Raw genomic sequence first — 13,612 nt, 5'->3', positions numbered from 1 at the left:
TTTTCAGAAGTAGTCTTTGAAGGTAGGCATGTTTTTCAGCGAGCTTTATTCACAGGGTAGTGTAATGTTCATAATGTTACATGCTTTCCTACCATATGTTTTCAAAAGCGAAAGCACTTCTACCAATATGATACAGCTCTGATTCACCTCTCAGACTGCCTTTCCTGTAAAACATATTATTCCTGAGAAAGAAAAGGGGAAAATCAGAGGTTATTCACTTTTGATATAAAAGCTCTTTCCTGATGGCTCCATGGCAGCTCAAATGTATTTAATCTCAGTTTTTAATCTCCTTCCTGCACACTCAACCAGTTGAGAGAATAGATTTGGATGAAAGCTAATTCACTAAACTTAGAAAAAAATCCTTTTCAGACTAAAAAGAAATCCTTTCTCACATTATGGTGAATTTAATCAGCTCATGGAGGGGTTTAGTGATTGCCAGAGCTACTTTCAGGTGAAGAATGAAGTTTGTCTTGGAGATCAGGTGTGGGGAGGTTGGAGGAAGATCACCATCTCACACAGAACAACATGCTAAGTCAGAGCCATAACGAGCCTTGAAATAGTCACGTATGCTAACGGCCATTCCTCAGCTTAGCCAAACCGTGAGTATGAGCAAAACATTGTGGGAACAGTGGTAGATGTGTAAAAAGCAGATTAGCTATTTAAGCAAAACAGAATGAACATAAAAGTCTTTTTATTATTATTATTTTTTTAATTAAAAAAGCCCAAAGATTGAGGTTTGTTTTGGGAAATATCAGTTGTAACAGTCTCCTCAATGCCAAAAAAGTAGTGGTTTCCTTCCGGCAGCAATCTTCCACGGGAAAGCCCCTCACATTTGCTTTGTCTGGAGGCCTTTCCCTCCCCAAGTCAGCAAACAGAATACAGAACAAATTATTACCTTTGCTTACATGTCTTCACATAACTTGTCTTCTGACAAATAGGTTGCCAAAATGCCTAAACATCCCCTTTGATTTATTGAAGTGAATGAGGTCTACTTCAAAATCAAAGGCTTGTTTTAGTTTGTAGCTTTGTGTGCTAATAGAAGAGTTGCATTTACCCACAGGAACTCATAAAACTTGAATCCTGATTTGAGTCTGGTGTTAAAATCCTATCTTCTGAGACTGCATTTGTTTTTTCTCATTCAAAATCTGTCAGTCCTTTGCATCTGTAGGATTTAGTTTTAACCAGAGGCAAAACAGACAAAAAGGAAAGGGGGTAACAAAATAAGCCTTATAAAGTATATCTTGAAAAAGGGAGCCTAGTGAAGATCTCTTCTGCAGCATGAATTATTAGTGTCAAAATGGCAACTAAAAAAATGGTCCTGCAGCAAGCCAGACTTCCTAAAAACATGAAGGCTCAGAGAGGTTGGTAGGAATTCCTACAAAGCACCATAAGTAATATGCATTGAGCTGACAGTACTGTATAAATTATGGGTACTCATTTTTATCCAAAGAAAAAAAACAAAGAAATTGATGTTGTATTTACTGAAGGGATGCCACAGCAGAGTATATTGGTCACAATATTTGGAACTTCCTGAGGTCTATGTATAAAAATCTTGAATAATCCCATTACCAGCATCGATCTGGAGTTACACCACTGAAGTAATAGTCAATCTACTAAGACACAAACAGAATCATTAGGAAACAAATCAAGCTCGAAGTGTGCCTAATGGATCTAATTTTCCTTTCATTTACATGTCCAATTGCTTTTGACTGTCTTACTGATTTCCACTATCAGAAAATGTAACTCATTCCCCATTTGCAACTGAACCAGTTGTTCTTCATTCCTGGTGTGTCCCTTAGCTCACAGGCCTATAGAATAAATGCTGCACTCTGCAGTTGGCATCCACCAGTGTGCTGTGTCTCTTGCAGTCCCATATTAACATTATGTAGCCTTTTTGTTTCTCCTTAAATTGTGACTAAAGAAAGAAAAATTATTGGGTTTTGTCTTCATTTCCTGCTGTCTGCTGATTAAGGGGAGTATGATGGCTTTTTCATTGAGTAACACTCTATGCAGAATTTATCCTGACAAGGAGAATGCCAGTTTTTCTCTGACACTAATAAATTGCTATTGGCTATGATAAATGATGACTCTTAGGAGAAATGGATTATAGCCTATAAAACCAATTCTTATGATATATTTAGCCATTTTATTTGAGTCTACACATACTCGAGAAGTGCAAGCATTTTAAACTATAGACTTGCTGTGAGCTTTAAACCCTGAATATTTTAAGAGTAACAGAACTCAAAACATAGGGTCTGATAGTCTTCTCAATGAAAGGAAAATAAACGACACTCCATCCAGGTAGGCAGGGAAATCCACTGCTCGTGTCCTGTAGATCTCTGATAGCTAAGAGAGATTCTTTGATTTTTAATGTCATCTGAGACTGTTTCAGCAGAAGGCAAAGTAGCAGACAGCCTCCTACACAGCTCCATGTAACCATATGTTTTGCTCATTTTTTTCTGGATCTATCATTTTGCAGCGGGTAACATTTAGGGACAAGATCAAAGGACATTTTTCAGGGATTCATGTGGTGGCTTGCCCCTGTATGGATATTACAGCTGGTGGATGCCATTCTGACAACATCCATGTCTCTTGTCATAATGCTGTAGTTTACTGGTATCACCAGTACTTTTCTTACTTCTTTATTGGGATATGGAGCTGGTGTTACGCTCAAAATCTTGGTTTTAGGAAAAGAGGAAACACACCTTATACACAAAGTCAAGAGTTTATTGTTAGTATAATTAAAATCTTAACAGTCTAATTCAAGAAGCGTTCCTAATCCAGGAGTAATTGTTGCAGAAAGAGAAAGAATACATCTATGCAGAAAAAAGTTCCAGTAATTATAATAATTCAGTTAAACTTGTTATACATGCACTTCTTATTTTCTACTCCTTTTCGTGATTTTCTGCTCACTCTTCCTCTGCTCCTCAGGGTCGTAAACTTGCTGGTTTCATCCTGATGTTGGCGGTGGGGCTGTTACAGGAAGCTCTCAGCATCTGGAGTCCTTTGCTGGGAGGATTAGGATGCCCATGTTGATGGTTTCTTCTTCCTCAAGCTAGGATCCATTCAGGGTCATTTTTTTTGTTTGCTAACATGCTTTTACATTGGGATCTTTCTTGCCTGGTCTGCAGCTCTCTGTCTCACCTGAATTTATTATGCATGTCATCTGTCTCACTTGTTAGATACTGTTTCTTTGGTCTTTTGTTAGCCCCCAAACCTGTTTTGTTGAAATCCAGTCCTATGTTTCTGTAACTGACCACTGGTGAGTTGTTTATAGCCATAAGGTCTCCAGTGCCAGCCTTTGCCCCGTCACTTACAATCCCATTCCCGTACTCCCCCACGCCGCAGCCTGCATCTCCACTTCTCAAGGCCTCTGCTGCCGTACCTGTCCCATATTTCTCTGCGCTGCTGAATGAAAGCCCTGATCTGCTGAAGACCTGGGAAAAACCCAACTATTGATCGCTACTGACGCACTGCCGAGCTGCAGCTTCCCAGTCAAATGTCCACCTTGGAACAACCCTGGGGCCATGTGGTGACAAGAGGCGGTAGCAGTAGGTCCCCACAGCTTGTATGTGCCTGGGTGTTTCTTCTGTTAAAGGCAAGGGACGGGGAGGAGGGGGACTCTATCATCAGAAATCAGAATTCCAGGCAGCAAGCCCTGCCTCCTCTTTGCCAGCACGCACTGATGCCGTGGGGCAGGCGATGCCCACGCTGGCAGGGAGTGGAGCTGAGGACCGGCAGAGATCAGATGGGAGGGAGACGGCTGCCTAACAGCCGGGCACGGAAACAGCAGAATGCCCTGGATGGAGATTTTATTGTTTCCACACGCTGGAATTCAGCAGAAAATAGTTGGCGGAGATTAAAGAACAGGCAGAGATTCTAAAGGCTCTCGGGTTTGCATGCCTTTATTCCTTGGAGAGGGCAGGAGAGATGAAAGAAGATATCATGGAGTGCTGAGAGATGAAAAAGCTGAAAACCTTTTTTTCTGGAAAAATTCACAGTGCCAGTTATTGTGTACAGAGGACATGCTACACTGTAAGCTACTGACAAGCTTGTGAACCTGATTCTTGTCATGAAGCACTTGTATTTCAAAGAATAAAAATCAGAGCACAGCAAGCGCACAAATATTCAGGGTACTTCAGCAGAGAAACACTTTGTTAAGATGTGTTAAAGGCAGTTAAGTAGCAGTGACAGATTGCCAGGAAAAGCACCAGTTTCATGTTGAGGGGTTTTGGGAGATTAATATAAACTGAGAACTTGAAAACACCTTTTTCTTGATTTCAGATCATTCTGTAGAAAGCAAAGCAGCTTCAAGAAGCGTGAAAAACTTTGATTTGCACCACCAGGTATAGCAGCAAAAATAAAGACTGCATGTAGCTGAATCTTCTGGAAAGAGGTGCTGGAAATTTCTGTTTATTGTTTGTCCTTCCCTTTTGCTCTTCTCTGCCTTCTTTCCATCCTTGTTCCCAAAGGATCTTTCTTCTCTGTCAGCAATTTGAAGAAGGCAATATTTACCTTGAATCACTGGATGGTGGGGTCCGAGCATTATGAAAGATTCAAACTGGGACAGGGTTTTTAAAAATTTAATTTGAGGTGAGAAAATTTAAGTGAGGAAAAAAAAGGCTCATCAGCCCAAATTGGGGGCTTTTATTTTTTCTCTGAGAATTTTGTTTCATAAGACATGCTGACTTCTTTGGTCTTGTTCCAGTGTAGAAGAGAAAAAAAAAAATCCAACTGAATAATTTCCCACTAAGCCAGGAATCCAGTTCTCTCCCATTTCTCCCTTAGGTTCAATTTATATTTGTCTAAAAAACAGTACATCATCTGCTTGGAAGAAGTAACATTTTTGTTCAAGAAGCCTCTTTATTTTTCAACACACCAAGAAATATGGTAGCTGTTTTGTTCCTGACACTCTCACTCCTTCTTGTTTCATTATTTGTGTTGTGTTGAATTTATGAGAGTTTTTTTAAGTTAATTAGATTTCTAAAAGCATCTGAGCAAAAACAATTACAAAGAAATCTGTATTGCAACATAAACAGATTTTTAAGTCCACAGGAATGTCATTTTTAAAGATAATTTTATTTGAAATTCCATTATAAATACTTCCATGATTCCTACACCTTCTCAACTCTGTGGCTTTTCAAAGTTTGCATTCTTCAAGTTTAATTTAAAACTGATATCTTAAAAGTTACAACCTAGGCTGTTTCTAAAGAGTACAGGAAAGCTTTGCACAATATGTGTATTTTAATTTCAAAAATTCAAATTCCTCTTTTTTTCTCTCTTTCTGTTTAGGTTGTCTGGTAGTCTTTAACAGTGTAGTGGGGAAGTTCTAAGCACAGTATATTTTTCATCATAATCTATATGAATGCTGACTACTAAAACAGCATAACATTTGGGGAGAGGGTTTACAAATTTTTCTATCAATAAATTACAAACTAAAAATATGTGTTAGTTTTTCTAATTATTTTAGCAAAAATAAATTTTTAACTTTTATAGTCAAAGAGTTTCAGATTCTCATTTCAAAATGGCACATTATTTTAGAAATTTACTTATATGTATTTAGAAAATGCAATGGGAAATATCCTAAAACACACCTAGACGTGTAAGTTTTGTTTCTTACTGGAAAAAAACCTCTGTTTTGGTGAGGGATACTGAAAATGTGGCCAGCAAGTTGAAACATCACTTATTTGAAGATGTCTCTTTGTGTGTGTTGCATTACAGCCTGCTGGTGGATAGAGTAGGTCAGGATTGTCTCCTTGGCCAGTCCTCAGGGGTTTGGCAGCCTCTACAGCAGTTCCTGTATGAGGAAAAGTCTTGAAAACATGCCTCCAAATTTGATCATCACCATGTGCATATTACCCTGTCCAGAGGGCAACTCTCCTGGCATGCCAAATATTGGAAAAATAATGTATGCTTTATGGGATGATGAGCTGCCAGACGATAACTGGCCCAGCCTTTGCGCTGCCCACCATTGCAGAATAGCTGTTGAATGGAAGAGGGGCGCCCAGGGCATGGAGAAAAACCACAGTGAAGACCAAGCACCAATCCCTGGAGCACAGGATCTGTCCAGGTTGGTGGGCCAGCTGCCTGCTGCAACTGCGGCTGGGGTGCTTGTTGGGAAGCCCGAGGGACACCAACCAGGGCAGCCTGTGCCAGGCTTGGTGGCATCGGCCAAGGAGCTAAGAGCAATACTTAGCCAAAAATCAAGGAAGATTTATCAAAAGCCACATATTCACAGAAACATTTTGCTTTTGACAAATCGGCATTTTCTGGAGGAAAAACAGCACATTATAAAAGTTTATTCTCCTTTGTAATGATAAATACCTTTGTGGTAGTCCATGGCATGGCATGTCAGAAATGGAAGCTTTCTTTGAAATGTTTGTTTCTTTTTGCATTTACTTTTAGATTCGTTAGAGGAGTTCAGCTGTCATCCAGTGAAATAGGAATAGCAGAGTTCAAACCTAAAAATCTTCCTATACTCAATTTTAAACAATCAGAACTTATAAACTCTTTTTAAAATGATTTTTTAATTATAAATTAATGTTTCTTAAAGGACAAAAACTATCAAGCCCTAGAAAGTTATACTTTCTGTACAGCAATAATTAAAAAAAAAAAATAAAAATTGAAATCCAGAGGGAGTACCAATCTGGGGATGCAACCATCAGAATAACATATTTTCTATATTACTTATATTAATTTTTCCTGGTATTCCAGTCAACATGACCCATTGTTGTGAATGCCAGTAATAAAGATCAGTGTGCTAATGCATGTAAAAAATAACTAGGAAAAAAAAACTTGCAGGTGTTGAGCCTAGGTTTTAGGGAAGGGGGTCACCATCATCAACATTACCTGCTAGATTTTTCTTGTCCAAGTGTTTAAATTCCTAAAACCTTTTTTCCCTTCGTACTCATAGGCAACTTCTTTTATACACTCAGGTAACTTTCCCTAAAAACTTTTTCTCAAAAGGCAACTTATTTTGTTGGTGAGAATGATTTGTAATAATAGAGCAGCTTAAGGTTACTTTGATCATTTAAGCCTGTTCTGAGATATGACTGTATAAACTTCTGGTATCTAACAGTCTGCACATTCCACTTTTCCAATTCTTTAAGCTATTGCATTTTTATAAGGAATTGAGTTAACCATTTAGGCAGTCAGGTATGTCAATTAACAATTATAACTGACAAATTTCCAGACCAAATAAAAATCTGAAACGCTGACATAAAAATGGTTACTGAGACACAGGCGGATGTGAGTCATAGTGGAAAGGAGACAATTGCCAGGCAGAGGCTTCATCAGCTTAAAATAAAAAGAGCCTAGTCCTGATTGAATTACTTTGCAATGGGCGACGGTACTAAGGCAACTGGCACTTTCAGAGTACTGTAGCTGTTAAAATAACCTGGGAATAAACCCCTGCTCTTTAACAATATAGAGGTAGGGCAGAGATTCAATGTGACACGTTCCTAGTCTGAATATGCCAGTACAGAAGTGCAGTGATCTCGCTAAGACCACTCAAGGTCTGGCTTTTGACGAGCGGGGACTGCTGACAGTGGGACAGCTGGACGACGTTGCTCCTCAGGTCCTCTTGCTGCCTCCACTATGCAAGTTGACTCTTGTGAAATGGCTCCTCAAATGACACAGTTTGGAGGGTGACGTTTCAAAGCATATGTGTTTAGCTTTAAAACTGGACTGTAAAATTCCATGGCAGAGGAATAGTTTCAAGTAACAATTCAACTGTCTTCACTAGGGGACAGAAGGTCAGATTACAAACCCAGAGTAAGTCACCCTTGCTGCTGTGTCAGAACTATTCTCATGTATCTTATGAGTTAGGGACTCGACATTTTGCACTGCTATTTTTATACGTTGCATATTATGTGGCTGACTTTCTTCTAATCTTCAGAACGTGTATTTAGGGCTTTGGATCATGTACAGTATACAGTAACATGAAAAATTGTGTTCATTAGGAGATTTGGCAAACATTGAGGTAGCTTTGAAGTCTGGTTCTGTAATAAATCTTACATAAACTCTCTTGTTCAGACGTTGATTACTTGTTAGTGGTCCTTTCCCTGTAATAGAGATGCACAATATTCCAGTTTGGATAATGTCTTACCATAAAGAAGACATTTAAACAACAGATACTGTTAGCTGCATGTCACAGGGTTTTCAGACATAGCAGAAAAAAAAAATAAAAATCAAGGGAAACAGATACAATAGTCAAAAGTTAAGAATGTAAAAAATAAACACTGTATAGAAATAAAACCTAGTGATTTGTTGCCTCAGCTATTAAAATCTTATTCCAAATATCTACTTACAAGATATGGGTTGTCCACTGGGACAGACATGCCAAGAAATTGATTCTCCTGCAGCAATGCCCCTACTTGACCGTATCAGTGTAGTGAATTTATTCAATGTTTATGACTTACAAAGTTAGAGATAGTAGGAAAGAATTCAACAAAGTGTATTTTGGCAGAAAATTCTAGTTCATTGAGCCTGAAATGTTTACTTTCTAACATGTCAGGCTGGAAGTATTTTTGCCTGGATGCTTGATGAACTACCCTACAAAAAGTTTGTGTTTCCAGTGTTCCTAGTCTATGTTAAGCTATTTGACACATTTGCTTTGGAAGTTAAAATGAGTTGCTATAAGACCCTGGAAGCAGTGTGTTCCTAAACCTACAACATTCTGCTTGACAGAATTACCGGCTTTGTGACACGGGGATAGCTACGGATTATGCTAGGACTGACAGTTTTAGGACACTGAAGCATGAAGTTGCTCACCTGAAAAACATGGCTGAGTTGGGGGGTGAGCTCCAGCCCCACCTAAAGTCAGGGCCTCCAAGTGCTAGGGATCCTGGCACTGCTTCAAACTTGGTTTCCCAGGGAAAATGATACTTTCTTTCGTTTTCTTTTTCTCTTCTTTCAGTTTCAGTGCTGCTGTTCTCAGCTGTTGAAGGTGCTCAGTGGATGTGGGCTGTGCAACAAGCTGTGTGTTAGGAATGGATGCAAAGGCACATGCTATATGGTACTTCTGTCATTCTTTTTCTTACCTGATAAAACAAGACAATACCAAAAATAACATAACACCTTCCGTGATAGCAATCTTTGATCTCCTTACCCAGTGCTACTTTTCAGGATTAAAATGCCTATGAAAGGACAAAATAGTTACTATTTCACATAGCATGCTGTGCTTCCTAGGATGTGGTTACAAAGAGGTCCTGTTCCTTGGACAAGGGGCTGACATACTCTTCAGGTAACACAACTTGCAGAATGTTAAATGTGATGGTTCTGGATGCAAAGCCTTGGCCCCTAGCTGAACTGAGTATTTTCAGATCATTTAAAAGCATTCCTTTGACTAATACACTTAAGAAGAAACGTTCCTAACAAGCAATATGGACTGATATGAACTCTGCTATGGGATGCTCACAATCCATCTCCTGCACTGTAAATAATGCTCCCAGATCTCCAAACGTATGATATCTTCTGTAATGCTTTTGTAGTATAACAGCTTAGATTGAAGACAAAATAAATGAAGCCAGTAAGTTTTGATTATACTGTGCTAGATTGAAATACCAAAGCACAAGCCCTACATTATGAAAGTTCTCCCGACCACAGTAAAAAATTGCTCGGTGGATTGGATATGGGATAGAGAAAAACAAGGACCTTTCTTTTGCCTATTACCCAGCCTGATGAGCCAGATTTGGTTTGCAGACTGGCTGACACATGAATTGTCATGTCTCCAGCTTCCTTGTCAGGAAGCCTGTGGGTGAATGGTTCTGATTTGAGCCCACTTTTATGGGGGAGGAAACACCCATGCTAACAAATATTTGGGATGTTTTGAGGTAATGTTTTAATGTACTGAGCAATTATATTGGTGCCACATGAAGAAAGAAACTGAGTAACCCTTCCTTGCTAGGTTACTATATACCTAACAGATTTCAGCCACCTACACCTTTACCAATGCATGAGATGACAATTTTTAATGTGCCTGTAAAATATGTTGCTATCCCACTTTTCTTTTTTTCCGCTGCCTTTTCTTGCTTAACTACCTCATGTTAGAAAGTTAGGAAAAAAGCCTCAAACACCTAGAATACGTGACTAAAATTATCTTTCTAGTTTTCATGCATGTTAAGTTAGGGAAAATGCCTCATTTTTAAACAAACAAAAAAAAGAATAAAGCTGAGGTAAAACAAATGTACCACAAAGATCCTGTGAAATGCATGATTGTATCTGGGCAGATAGATAATTAGGTTGTATGAGACCTTATTTTTTGAACATCTGAAGTGTAGGTGGACTTGAGGAAACAAAGCATTAAAGCTCAATTTTACATTTATGTTGTTGTCTTTGCACACTTGTCTCTGTTTCCTGTGGTGCCAGCCATCTGCCCAAGCCCATGTGCTTGATAGGACATGTCATGGCATACCACAAGGATCTTGGGTACCATTGTGTTTAGTCCAAATCTCAAGCTCTGAGTTCTGCATGTAATTCCCTTTTACTTTTATATTTGTCTTACGCCTGGGTGTGAGTTCAAGTCAAATATAAAACATCAAGGCACACTACCCTTCAAGGAATGACAATCCCTTATATTTAAATTAAAGAGAGTATCATGGTGCCAAGCATTTAGCTGAAAAAAAAAAGCATATATAAAAAGTAGAGTCTGCTTCTCCATGAGGTTTCATGGGTAATTTTGGAGCGGGAGAGTCTGACTATTGGTATAGTAGAGCATTTTTTGTATGACAAGCATTAGGTAGAGGCTGTGCTGCACGAAACAGGATGGCCTGCATGGCAAGGTGTCTTAGCAAGTCTGTAACAAAAATCAGCACTATAAAGCATTCAAACTAAAGATTTTTAATTTAGGTGTAAATAATTCATTTGAAGTAATATCATCCTCAACCCCACCCCAAGCATGTTAACCATATCATACATAGCATCCAGTGTGGACTGAATTCTGTTTTATCAGCTTAAAAGTTATTTGAAAATGAATCAAAAACAAAAGCTTTTGCAACTGCATTTGTATTTCTGTTGCTTATTTTTAACACTTATCATTTTCAGAATGGGGACACTGCTGGATCTAAATGATCCCCAAATGGTGAGAAAGAAGAGTACATTCAGAGCACTGGAGATCATGAGTTAGTGTCTGACTCTGCTGCACACATCCTGTATGACCTTGGGCAAGTCACTGAACTTTGTATGCCAAGAGCTTCTTTTAATCATTTTCAAAGCTAAATGTATCTGCATCTGTTAGGTCAACTTCATTGATTCACTTTTGTTTACAAAACTCAACTGAGAGTTCCTGGAAGAAAACAGTCTGGTTGTGTATAACATCGACCATGACATTTCACTAGATTTTTAGTTGAATCACACTTTTAAAAATGAGTATTGCATCTTAGTTTTAAACGTTCAGTGTCAGGAATATGCACTGAGAGCGATTATAAATTTTCTCAGTGAGTAATTAGGCTGAAAGCTGTAAAAATATATATTTATTTTAGCCTTAATTTGTCTAATCCAACTTCCAGTGTGGATTGGATCTTGTTATAACTTTGGCAGCTGGATTGAAGTACCTATTTTCCATGTTTTACTCTCAGTATAGGTGTTTACGGGAAGTCTTTATCACTCTAGAGTTTTTGATAACAACATTGCTTCAACTCCCAGGATGCCATTACAAGGCAAGACTTTTGGTTTCTCAGTTTCTGGGCTATCAACAACCCTCGTAAATTGTGACCAGCATATGTGGATGTGGTGACATTCACGGCTCTGTCAGTACAAAGGACATGTAGCCACACAAGTCCTACTTGGGACTGTATATTGGCCTTACAGATATTCTGTAAGAGGTTCAGCTGTCACTCTTCCATCACTCCAGAGTCCTCTCCAGGAGTATTGCCAACTAGCAGAAGTTCTCCTCTCAATAAAGCCTATTTTCCAGATGTTTAACTCCCACTGACAGAATAAAAAAGCATGTTGTCTGCTTCTATTCAGCAGACAAAGCAATCCATTTGTTCAGCCCTGGGGAATTTATCCTCTCCCTTCATAGTTTCATATTTTCTGAAAATATATGCCATCAGCAAACTTTATCAGTGATTTTGTTTATTCTAAGTTATTGAAAAGAACTGCATGTTTCATAAAGATCCTGCAGATACTTCTGCTCTCTCAGAAACACACTGGCTGATTCTCTAATTATCTTTGAGATCTGTCATGGCTATTTTTAACGCATGCATTTGGTGCATCATGTTAATTTCAGATCATTTTAGTTTTAATCAAAATGTCAAGCCATATTGAGTCATGATCATTACAGAAGTGGAGGTATGTTACACCAGCATCCATTACCTTTATTAACCAAACTGGGATCATTAAAAGAGCAAACTATGTGGAAAAGATCTAATGGTTTTCCATAAATCATTAATCATTCTCTTAATTGTTCATTAACAGAGAGTCAGACATTCCCAATTTACTGATGCTGGTCAGATTGGTCTATTTTTAAACACTTTGTCTGAGCAACACTGTGAGTGCAACATTAGCCTTTTTCAGTCTTTAGGAACCTTCCCAATATTGCAAGAATTTCTGAAAATCAGTATTCAGTAACTAGAGAACTCCTTAGTCAACTCTTTTAAAATTCAAAGGTTTAAAATGTTTGTACTAGTTGTTGGTTTACATTGTATTGAGTTACGGTTAGCATTTCTGGAAAAATTCTGGAAATGTAAAATTTATTACTTATTTATTTTTAAAGAAAATTACTGGAAATGTTAGTCCTTCTTTATCAGCTTAAGGAAAGGCCGGAGAGAATGAACAAAGCACAAAGGAAGTGGAAACAAATTTTCCTCTAGACAATAGAGGACAATGATGCTGTCTTATTATATGAACAATATAACTGATGTCAATGGAACTGCCCTGTAAGTAAAGATGTATGTAGTTGAAGTATACTTAGAACACTTCACTTGTTGTGGATTAAAGTTAAAATTACAGCATGAATCTAATGATGAAATTGCAGTCCTATGAAGAGTCATGCTGAGACAAAGGCTGGGGTTCATGTAGCATAACTTCAGCCATGTAAAATTTAGGCATCTATTCTAAACAAGCCATTTATGCCTTCTTTATAATTACTGGGAAGACATAAGATGATCTGGAGTACAATTCATCCCATAGATGCTGAACAGCTGAGGGTGGCTCAGCTGTCTTTTGTGGATGCCCATCTTTCTCCAGGCAATCCAGAGAAATTAGATTAAACTAGATGACTAACACTTATCTGGCTAAAGACAGGTGAGATGAATGCCATCCAACATGATTGATCCAAGGAGATCTGCACTGGAAAAAATCCCACACCACTCCTCCCATCTTGTACAAAAATATAGTCATTGCACAATGCTTTCCAGCTGAGATCAGAGTTTACTGAAATAGAATAAAAGTGTCAGTTTAAATGCGATTTGCATTTCAGACTTCAGGTGTTTTTTATTGCCTTTCATAGAAAGCAACCCTTAGAGGAATGCCAGTTACTGTACAGTACTTCTCTCTAATTGGAACAAATAATCTCTCCTAAATAAAATATGGATACATTTATAATCTCTCCTAAATAAAATATGGATACATTTATAATTATTTTATGACTGTTTGATTGTATGGCTGTATG

At 38.3% G+C, this 13,612-nt stretch overlaps 1 long non-coding RNA gene across 1 annotated transcript; it reads left to right on the top strand.

Annotated features, from left to right (window-relative positions):
• Positions 1 to 2,166: 2,166 nt before the first annotated feature.
• LOC138690104 (uncharacterized) lies at positions 2,167 to 12,019 on the top strand. Its single transcript, XR_011328905.1, has 4 exons — positions 2,167 to 2,731; positions 4,285 to 4,346; positions 8,918 to 9,244; positions 11,044 to 12,019. It is a non-coding gene; the product is annotated as an uncharacterized lncRNA (long non-coding RNA).
• The last annotated feature ends 1,593 nt before the right edge of the window (positions 12,020 to 13,612 follow it).

Source organism: Haliaeetus albicilla, chromosome 20 (assembly GCF_947461875.1).
Source record: "Haliaeetus albicilla chromosome 20, bHalAlb1.1, whole genome shotgun sequence".
NCBI classification, from domain to species: domain Eukaryota; kingdom Metazoa; phylum Chordata; class Aves; order Accipitriformes; family Accipitridae; genus Haliaeetus; species Haliaeetus albicilla.
The sequence above is the reverse complement of the archived record's forward strand: the minus strand, read 5'-3'. Positions and strand labels throughout refer to the sequence as shown.